Source organism: Schistocerca piceifrons, chromosome 5, assembly GCF_021461385.2.
Source record: "Schistocerca piceifrons isolate TAMUIC-IGC-003096 chromosome 5, iqSchPice1.1, whole genome shotgun sequence".
NCBI classification, from domain to species: Eukaryota; Metazoa; Arthropoda; class Insecta; order Orthoptera; family Acrididae; genus Schistocerca; species Schistocerca piceifrons.
Genome location: NC_060142.1, coordinates 222,896,914 through 222,906,696, shown reverse-complemented (window position 1 = coordinate 222,906,696; position 9,783 = coordinate 222,896,914). Strand labels below are relative to the sequence as shown.

Sequence of the window (9,783 nt, the reverse complement as noted above, 5' to 3'; positions counted from 1 at the left end):
AAGTGTTTGGTGTTTGAAGAGGTACTGTAAAGAAGATTTACGTCGGATACAGGGAAAGCAATAAAACATCATCCACTAAGTTTCTTTCCAGAGATCATCATATTACGGCAGTCTACTGTGTCTGACAGATGGTGATCTCTAGATCGAAACTAACTAAAAATGAATAAAACGTTCTCAGTTTTCAAGCCGCGTCAGTTCTAATGAAATTCTCGAGCTTTCGATGACCATCTCCGCCATCATCGTCAGGAGTTCACTGGCTGCCGGGGCTGCTACGGTTTCTCGCTTTTACAGGGTGTAAATTTTAAGCTGACAAACCAGTATAACTCTAAAAATAATCTTCACACGAAAAAAAGTGTAGAACCCAAAGTTGATTATTTTCGATGGGGCCATTTGCTAGTGCTAAAATTAGCCCGCCAAACTAGGCCCCTGGGGGTGGGGCCGGAGGCAACTTCAAAATTTCAAATGGGAACCCCCATTTTTATTGCAGAATCAGATTATACATTAAAATCTACGTACATTTTGTCTTAAACATTTGTTTTGATTCTTTGTATTTGGCGCTGTAATCAAAGAAAATCCATGTTCCCATTCCTGCGTGGAAAATAGTTACGGATAAATAAAAAAATACTTATTTACTTCGTAAATTTTGATTGGCTTAAACTAAAACTCACCCTCTCTCCCCATAAGGTGGGATTTGAGAGAGAGGAATTAGAGTTTTACGAATGTTGACGCAAATAGTAATTTTTTCACAGATTCGGATAAGTCAACATTTGTAAAACTTTAATTCCTCTATCTGAAACCCCACCCTATGGGAAGAGAGGGACAGTTTTAGTATTAGCGAATCAAAATTTACGAATTTATCCATAACCGTTTTCCACGCAAAAATGAGAACATGGATTTTCTTGAATTACAGCACCAACTACCGATAATCAAAACAAATGTTTAAGACAAAATGTACGTTGTTTGTTATGTAGAATCTGATTCTGCAATAAAAATGGGGGTTCCCATTAGAAATTTTAAAGTTTCCTCCCGCCCCACCCCCAGGGGGCTGGGTGGCGGGCTAATTTCAGCACCAGCAGATGTCCCCCTCGAAAATAATCAACTTTGGATTCTACACATTTTTTCGTGTGAAGCTAATTTTTCGAGTTATTCTGGTTTGTCAGCTTAAAACATACACCCTGTATAGGCATGGTAACATCAGCAGCAGCCAATCAGATAGACCCAAAGTCGACCCGGGCAGCTAGCGGAGTTCTTGCCCGTGGCAGCACCAGTGACGCCAGGTGCCGCCAGGGGAAGGCGCCACGTTTGAAACTGCCGCTCCCGCGTCACGCATCTGTCTTTGCTTTCTTGCGATGTCCAACGCCAGCCACCATGCCATGCTGAGTGTGTGCCCCTGGTGTCTGTTGAAATTGTTGTTGTTTAAACGAATCCCGGCCGTTTCCTTTATAACGAAGTCCCAATATGTAGATGCATGAGACAACACTTTTCTATTTTCGAACTGCATTTTATGTCCTTTTTTTATGGCCGACTTTTCAAGCTCCCTTTGCATACTGTCATCAGTGCAACAGATTTAAAAACAATATTCTTCTTATAACTTATTGCTGTATTGACTCATATAGATTTATCTGATTATTTACGGACACTCTAAATTTTATGTCTCACGTTACTATTTCTCTGGCAATTTGTTTAACAGATGTAACAGATTTGGATGATGGCACACTTGATGAGCATCAGGGAAGGGGGCAAAATTACAGAGGGAGACTTAGGTATGTATACATTAAGCAGGTTGAAACTGTTGTAGGTTATACAGAGATGAAGAGGCCAGCTCAGTGTAAAAAAATTTAGAGAAGTGTCTCGAAACAAATCTTCGGACTGGAGACCGTAACAACAACAGTTTGACAGTCAATGAGCTGAATTACGTATCGTGATGTGGAGATATATGTTTGAAGCAGCTGATTTATCGCACTGCTGACAACTTCTATTTTACTTTGTTTACAAATAGGTGAACAAAAAACTAACAAACCGAAGAAATTACATGCCGCAGATGGATCTACTTTAGCCCCTGGAGGAAGCAGTTGCTTGCGAAGTAACTGTTGCAGTTTCCCCTGTGCCATCTAGAAGGACAGTTGGGAACAGGGAAGGCTACAAGTAAATATTTCACCAACGTCAAGAGCATTGGAAACCGATTACCAGTTCAGCTATACAAGGGTTGGGAAAGACATCGATCGTGTCTCGTTCGAAGGAACAATCTTGTATTCGCCTGTATCGAAAAATACGAAGGAGAACTTAAATGAGTTGTTTAAACGGAATCGCATTCTGGGAAGGTGGGAAGCACTGAGCTCCTTCGATATGTAACAACAGTTCGATGACTGCGATAAGAATCTGAAGATGTGAACTGGTGTCGTGAAAGAAACTCCAGGAGGCGGTATGTTTCTTGAACAACTGACAAAAAGAAATATGCTCTTCTACATCTACAGCTACGCTCTGAAAATCACAGCTTTGTGCGTAGGAGTACTTTTCATTGTGCAATTCTGCCATCAGTGTCGATAATTTTTGATTTTCAGCCTATGTGCGTGTCAGTCTACGTGCGGCTGATTGTTAGTTACATTTCGTCTTCTAGGAGTCGGTGAAAGCGATGCACAGCGCTGAATATTCTTGGATTCTATCATACTCCAAGTAGATCTCTCGAGCTATTAGGAGCCTTACTACAACTGCCAGCCACATTACGTCACACATGTCTGAATATTGCAGTATGTAAACATTACAGTCAGATAAAATTCGTATAATTACTTGTATGCTGGAGTCTGTGGAGCTTGCATGTGTTTGGTAAAGGTCATCTTGATGTACGTCACGAGCTGTACTTCGAAACTATTATTTGCCAGACTGGTATTCGACGAAATAGCCCATCATCACTGGCGTCTATTGTGCAGTTCTACGTAAAGAAAACGTGACTGTCAACTATAAAATCTCCCCGCTGCTTACAAAGATGATCTCTGCAAAACAAAGACCATTGTGTGCCAGTTACTTTATATAATATTTACCGGACGAACCAGAAACCCACCGGAAAACACTGAGAGGTTCGTTACAGAGTAATAACGTAATTACGATTTATTCGGTTTGTTACCTCATTATGCCGGCCGGAGTGGCCGTGCGGTTCTAGGCGCTACAGTCTGGAACCGAGTGACCGCTACGGTCGCAGGTTCGAATCCTGCCTCGGGCATGGATGTGTGTGCTGTCCTTAGGTTAGTTAGGTTTAATTAGTTCTAAGTTCTAGGCGACTGATGACCTCAGAAGTTAAGTCGCATAGTGCTCAGAGCCATTTTGTTACCTCATTTTCCTTCGTTTCTATGAAAATATCTTCAACTCAGTTAAAGTACTTTAGTAGGATGCTGTTCATCCACTGCACTCAGTCAACCCATGCACGAGGTGCGCATCGGACAACTCACTCGATCACTGTATCTGTCCGTAGTACTGCTGTGCATGCGCATCTAACACTGCCAGGGAACAAAACCCCACACGAAACCGATCAGTTATGAATGCAGACTTCAAGGAACCTAGGTTGTTGTCAGCAGCAGGTACCTGTGAGCTAACTGGAATAAGACATACAGCACGTCCTGTGACATTTGCATTCTTGCGCATTGTTTTCAGTGCAGTATAGGTACCAAGCTAACAGGGGCAAGAAATGAAACGAAATACAAAGCTCTATAACGAGACGCTGGAGACCGTGGGTTGCTGATACCAAAATACTCATAAGGTATCCCAGAAACCCTGGAAAATTTCTCGTTGGAGTTCTTCACAGTGATAACAAGTACACATGTTGTGTAGCGCTCAAAAAATGGTTCAAATGGCTCTAAGCACTATGGGACTGAACATCTGAGGTCATGAGTCCCCTACACTTAGAACTAACTAAGCAGAATTCGAACCTGCGACCGTAGCAGCAGCACGGTTCTGGACTTAAGAGCCGAGAATCGCTCGGCCACAGTGGCCGGCCGTTGTGTAGTGCCTACATAGTCACGACCAGAAAGTGTCACCGTTTAGCGTTTCAGACTTGTTACTTGGATACACAGCGATCTGTGCACCGCAGAGGCGCACATGATTTTTAACCAGCATTAAGATTTTACACTTGATAGGCCGATCTTTTTATGAGGATGTCTCGAGTATATGTCACTGATGATGAGGTATATCTGCAAATACTGGTCTGAAAATGCTTTCAAAGTGCTACTGATGGTGTACTACAAGATTTCCTGTATAGTATAATTACTTTTTCTACCGAGGCATAACTGAATAATTTTATGCTGAAGAAAAATTGTGATCATATGCGGCAGAGAGCTGTAGTAGTTTGTACCGTACAGTTTTTAACTCGGCGAAATGCTAAGTTATGAAATTTATTAGCATTTGCGAATACGAGCAACTACCAGTTATATAAGGGAATGACGACGATGAAACTTCCTGGCAGATTAAAACTGTGTGCCCGACCGAGACTCGAACTCGGGACCTTTGCCTTTCGCGGGCAAGTGCTCTACCAACTGAGCCACCGAAGCACGACTCACGCCCGGTACTCACAGCTTTACTTCTGCCAGTATCTCGTCTCCTAACTTCCTAACTTTACAGAAGCTCTCCTGCGAACCTTGCAGAACTAGCACTCCTGAAAGAAAGGATGCAGCGGACACATGGCTTAGCCACAGCCTGGGGGATGTTTCCAGAATGGTAGAGCACCTGCCCGCGAAAAGGCAAAGGTCCCGAGTTCGAGTCTCGGTCGGCCACACAGTTTTAATCTGCCAGGAAGTTTCATATCAGCGCACACTCCGCTGCAGAGTGAATATCTCATTCCGACGACGTTGAAAATTTGTGGCTAACTGGGACTCGAACCTGGATTCCCCGCTTCAGTCAGCGGTCTCCTTAACAGCTTTTGCTATGGGTGCGACACAACCTATACTCGTACACATATCATGTAATTCCCGTACAGAGGAGGACATTTTAATTGAAAGTCGCTGCTTGGTATCGGCGGATAAATACGATACTGCAGTATGTGTGCTGTTAAGAAGAACGATTTAATGTCCAAAGGAGCATTACATAGTTCTGTTAACAACATAGGCACTGCAATATCGGAATGCTAATTGTTGAAAAGCGTGTCAGAAATACAATACTTCGATTTATAATGAACCTTCACTGTCTTATCGCAGTTCTTGAGCGTGAGAAATAAATAGCATTACACATCTACTGGCATTGACAGAACTGACTCAGGACGCCGTACTTACATCAAACAGAACTGACATGTTACAAGAGTGACCACTAACGACTGCGCGAAATATTTGGTTTTGAGTGTCGACTGGACTCCAGAGCCAATACTGCAGTTTGATATTAAACATAAATTTTACAATCTGCAAAACAGTGACATACTTCCCATTATTAATGACACAGAGCGCCGCTCAGAAACTTCTGCGTCATGGAGTAACTGCTCTCCGGTAAACAGCAATTAAATTATCAAATTTTGATCGCGTCATTTGCGCTGAAGGCATTTAACGAGTTGCCGATTGTTCTGAAACTGTTACAAAACCGCACAACATGATAATTTGACACACGACAAAACGCGCGGCCAATATTAAACAGCGTTTAAAAAGCTCTCGCACCACGTGTTGCAGCAGGCCTATAATGCGGTGCGTTATTCTCGCAATGGCGCAGCGCGGCGCATTATGTAAATTAGAGGATTTGTGCAGGGGCGAATCTGCGGCTTACGGTGTAATACAATATTGGCGGCACGTAAAAATTTTACCTATACGTGAAAACTTGTTTGGTAGATTTCCGTAGTATCCTGCCAAAGTCTGTTTCGGGACATGACACCAAAAGCACAGAAACCGAAGGCAACCACTAGCTACGCAAATTTGTTTTGGCCTCCTGGTTTTAGATAACTGAAGTAATCTGTTATACAAAAACCGTAGACTGTTGTAGATGCCCATCGGATAATTCGTTTGTTAGGTGTAATATGCAGTCGCGAGCAATACAGACTACAATTTTAAAAATGCAGCAAATTTTATTTTTCTCATTTCCTGTACGATATTACCTGGCCTACATTTAATGAGCTGAAATGAAGTTCGGGGTGTCTGTATCGAAATATCCTGTTTTCAGTGTACTTCCAACATTAAATGAAATATATCTACAGTGCTCCTTTTTCAAAAATAGGGTGAATATCAAGTTATTTTCTTCTTCTAATCATATCATATCAGAATACGTCCACCGATGATGCCAAAGTGTAGTTAGTTTGTAGTAAGTTTCCATACATGTCCTCGGGAGGACGACGGTTAAATCCCGCGTCCCGCCATCCTGATATAGGTTTTCCGTGGTTTCCCTAAACCGCTCCAGGCAAATGCCGGGACGGTTCCTTTGAAAGGGCACGTCCGTCTTCCTTCCCATTCCTTGCCTGATGCTATGAGACCGATGAACTCGCTGTTTGGTCTCCTCCCCCCAAACAACCCAACCCAACCCATACATGTCCGCTGCAGCATGTCGGCGTGGTTGGTACCAATAACTTCCACAATCAGAGTATGGAGATGTTGAAAGTCTTGTACTTCAGTTGAGAACAGCCTGCTCTTCACGTAGTTCCGCAGAAAAAAAAAAAAAAAACAAATGCCGGCCAGAGTGGCCGAGCGGTTCTAGGCGCTGCAGTCTGGAACCACGCGACCGCTACGGTCGCAGGTTCGAATCCTGCCTCGGGCATGGATGTGTGATGTCCTTAGGTTAGTTAGGTTTAAGTAGTTCTAAGTTCTAGGTGACTGATGACCTCTGATGTTAAGTCCCATGGTGCTCACAACCATTTGCCGAAATTTTTCTGCATGAGGAGCGAAAATGTTATTTTGTTGTGGGATTTCAGAGAGAGAAAGTTTCTAAAAATTTTGATATTTTGCGGAATGTTTGATGGAAGTCTCTGCTTTTTTTTTTTTTTTTCATTCTCATATAATGGATGCATATAGTCTGGTTAATTTGTGCTTCTTCAGTTACTGCGCTTGAAGACGTATCATAGTTCTGTCTTTATAACTTGACTTTTTGCGTTAAGCTTTTAATATTAAATTATACCTCTTGGTGAATACGTTATGGGAGCATTTCAAATTTGCAAATTCTGTCGATCTTCTTTTTCTGGTGCCTTTGCCCTGTATCGTCACAAGGTCGGCATTTTTGTTTACGGAACGCATTTGGAAAGGTTAACTGTCGCCACTCCATTACCCCCCCTCCCCTCCAGGACGGAATGCGCGTACACATACTGTCTGCGTGTTGTGGTATTCATGCGAAAGTGAACGAAAGTTCCCTGAATATTTGCGAATCGTATTCACCGAGTGGGATGTGGGAAAACGCCTAAAAACTACACACTGACCCTCGTCGTTAATCGGCCGGACGGACACGGTCCGGGCCCTGCGCACCTACCCGAACCCGGAAGCGGCGCTCTAAAATGCACGGCAATTCGAGCAGGTCTTTAAAATTAGATCACTAATTCTATGTAACACTTAAAATCAAAATTTGTTGCGTCTGGTAGCCCTTAGGTTGTGAAGCTGCAACTGGAACTTTGTGCCGTGCACAATTTTAGCTGTTAAGCAACACAAATTTACTTTTTTTCAATGTCCACTGAAGAACGGCACCGTGTATCATTCCTGCTACACTTTATAGCAACGTGTTATGTTTAACTGTGTTTCGAAATTTATTTATTTCGACACCTGTGTCATCTTGCATTCCTACTTAATTTTTTGGAATAGGTTGGTTATTACGGGATTAATTAGGATTAGAAGTTGACATTTTACAGCTATTTCAAACTCTCCATGATCCATCCATAACAGAAATTATTGGATGCACGCCAAGAATTTATCTAAACTTACATCGCAGCACCAACGTAACATTTTATACATAACTAATATAGTAATTTCAGAAGGTGAAATAAATGCTCTCAGTGTAAGTGATTTCTTAGAGGAGATATGTTTCTGGTGTAAGCGTATACTTTTAGCTCAGCTGGTGCAGATGAGCTGGAAGTACATTTTGCGAGTAGGAGAGCTTGGAACACGTGAACATAGTACAATTTATGTCCATTAACCCTCATATCCCATTACGTTACGTCCTTCTCCATTCATGAGGGTTTTTTATTACAATACTTTTAAAAAATCCTGGTCGTCGAATAATTTCATCTTTGTACACCAAGCGTACCAAAATCCGCAGTAACCTTTGTTCCGCGTTCCATTATCTACTGAGTAAAAACAGTGGCTCAGCTTATGTGAAAGGAGAGGAACGGTATTCCTCTTTTAGATTTTCACAGTTTCCAGAAGTCCATGCCGACTTCCGCAAGTCCTTCACATGCCGCAACTACGTAAGAATCTCCACGAGGATGAAGCGTTTCCAGAAGCCTTCGTTCTTACACACACTCCAGTTTCTTCACTTTTTTATTCACTTGTTACACACTTTCGAGTTTCTTTCTAGATCGTTCTAAGGCATCTCTCTTCCAAGCTTATCTAGGCGCTTAATTTTTACCCTCCATCTGCAACAGCTCCGTTAAGAATTTTCTTTTCTCTTATTCTGCAGCACAAATTTATGTTTCATGTACGTATTACGACATCTTGAACCAGGATTCATCAACTACATCCTCAACTGTGGGACACAAAACATATCTGATCCGCATAATCTTTCGCTGAAGTCGTTTCGATCATCTCATTCAAACTTGTTTCCTACATAGCACAAATATAATCACTCATATAATCGGTGCGGGTCTCTTTAAAAACGAGGTTGTCCATTTCGTGGCTCAGGAGGATTATCAGTATAACTTAGGCGCTTCTCGTGGAGAGTTAACAGACAGATTACGTTAACAATTTGTTGATCCTGCACCGTATCCCCACGCCTTCCGGCGGAGTTACCCTAATTGGATGAGATCTAATTAGCTGCACAGAGAACATCGGCAGTTAACTTGTTAATGAAGGGATGCTTCCGAAGACGAATGCGAAGCACCTCACAGATCGAAATTGCACGCTTGGCCCTGCTGGGAACTCTAGGTAGTTTCTCGTTCAGTACATCTCTCGCTCCATGTTCTGTAGAACCGCTGTCACATTCAAAAAGTGTTCAAGGGCACATGGCGCCGAAGAGTTTTTGCCTTTTGTGATTGCACAGACTCGGATCACTGCAAAGGATAACAACAGCATAACTGTGAACGCAGTCTTTGGTAGACGTTGTCATCTTCAATAAAAAAGGCTTTGAAGTAGTTCCGAATATGTGACCATGTCATCATATCGTTTATAAACCTACATTTTGGCAACTATTAATAGCGTCTTTCATCAGGATGATGATTTACTCAAGATAACTGTACAATCTACATTTTTTGAATATGTCAGCAACTATATGTGGGACTGCCATGAACTAAAGCTCTCGACGAACTCGCAAGCGCTCCGTGCGTAGATGATTCAGATGTTCACTGAATCGAGCTCTGTAGAATCTTTATCAAACAAAGAAGGGTGTTGATTACACTGTTCAGTACACACACATATCTTAAATATTTATGTAATTCAGAACAACAATTAATTGTTATCTGTATCTATTAGAAAGTAATACTGATTATAAACCTAAAATGATGTTGCCTTTACTGCATCTTTGCTCACTTGGACGTTTGGTTCAAAATGGTTCAAATGGCTCTGAGCACTATGCGACTTAACTTCTGAGGTCGTCAGTCGCCTAGAACTTAGAACTAATTAAACCTAACTAACCTAAGGACATCACACACATCCATGGCCGAGGCAGGATTCGAATCTGCGACCGTAGCGTTTC

General features: G+C 42.2%; 1 non-coding gene across 1 annotated transcript; it reads right to left on the bottom strand.

The window, feature by feature from the left end:
- Positions 1-4,464: 4,464 nt before the first annotated feature.
- Trnas-cga lies at positions 4,465-4,539 on the bottom strand. Its single transcript has one exon. It is a non-coding gene; the product is annotated as a tRNA-Ser (tRNA).
- Between the last annotated feature and the right edge of the window lie 5,244 nt (positions 4,540-9,783).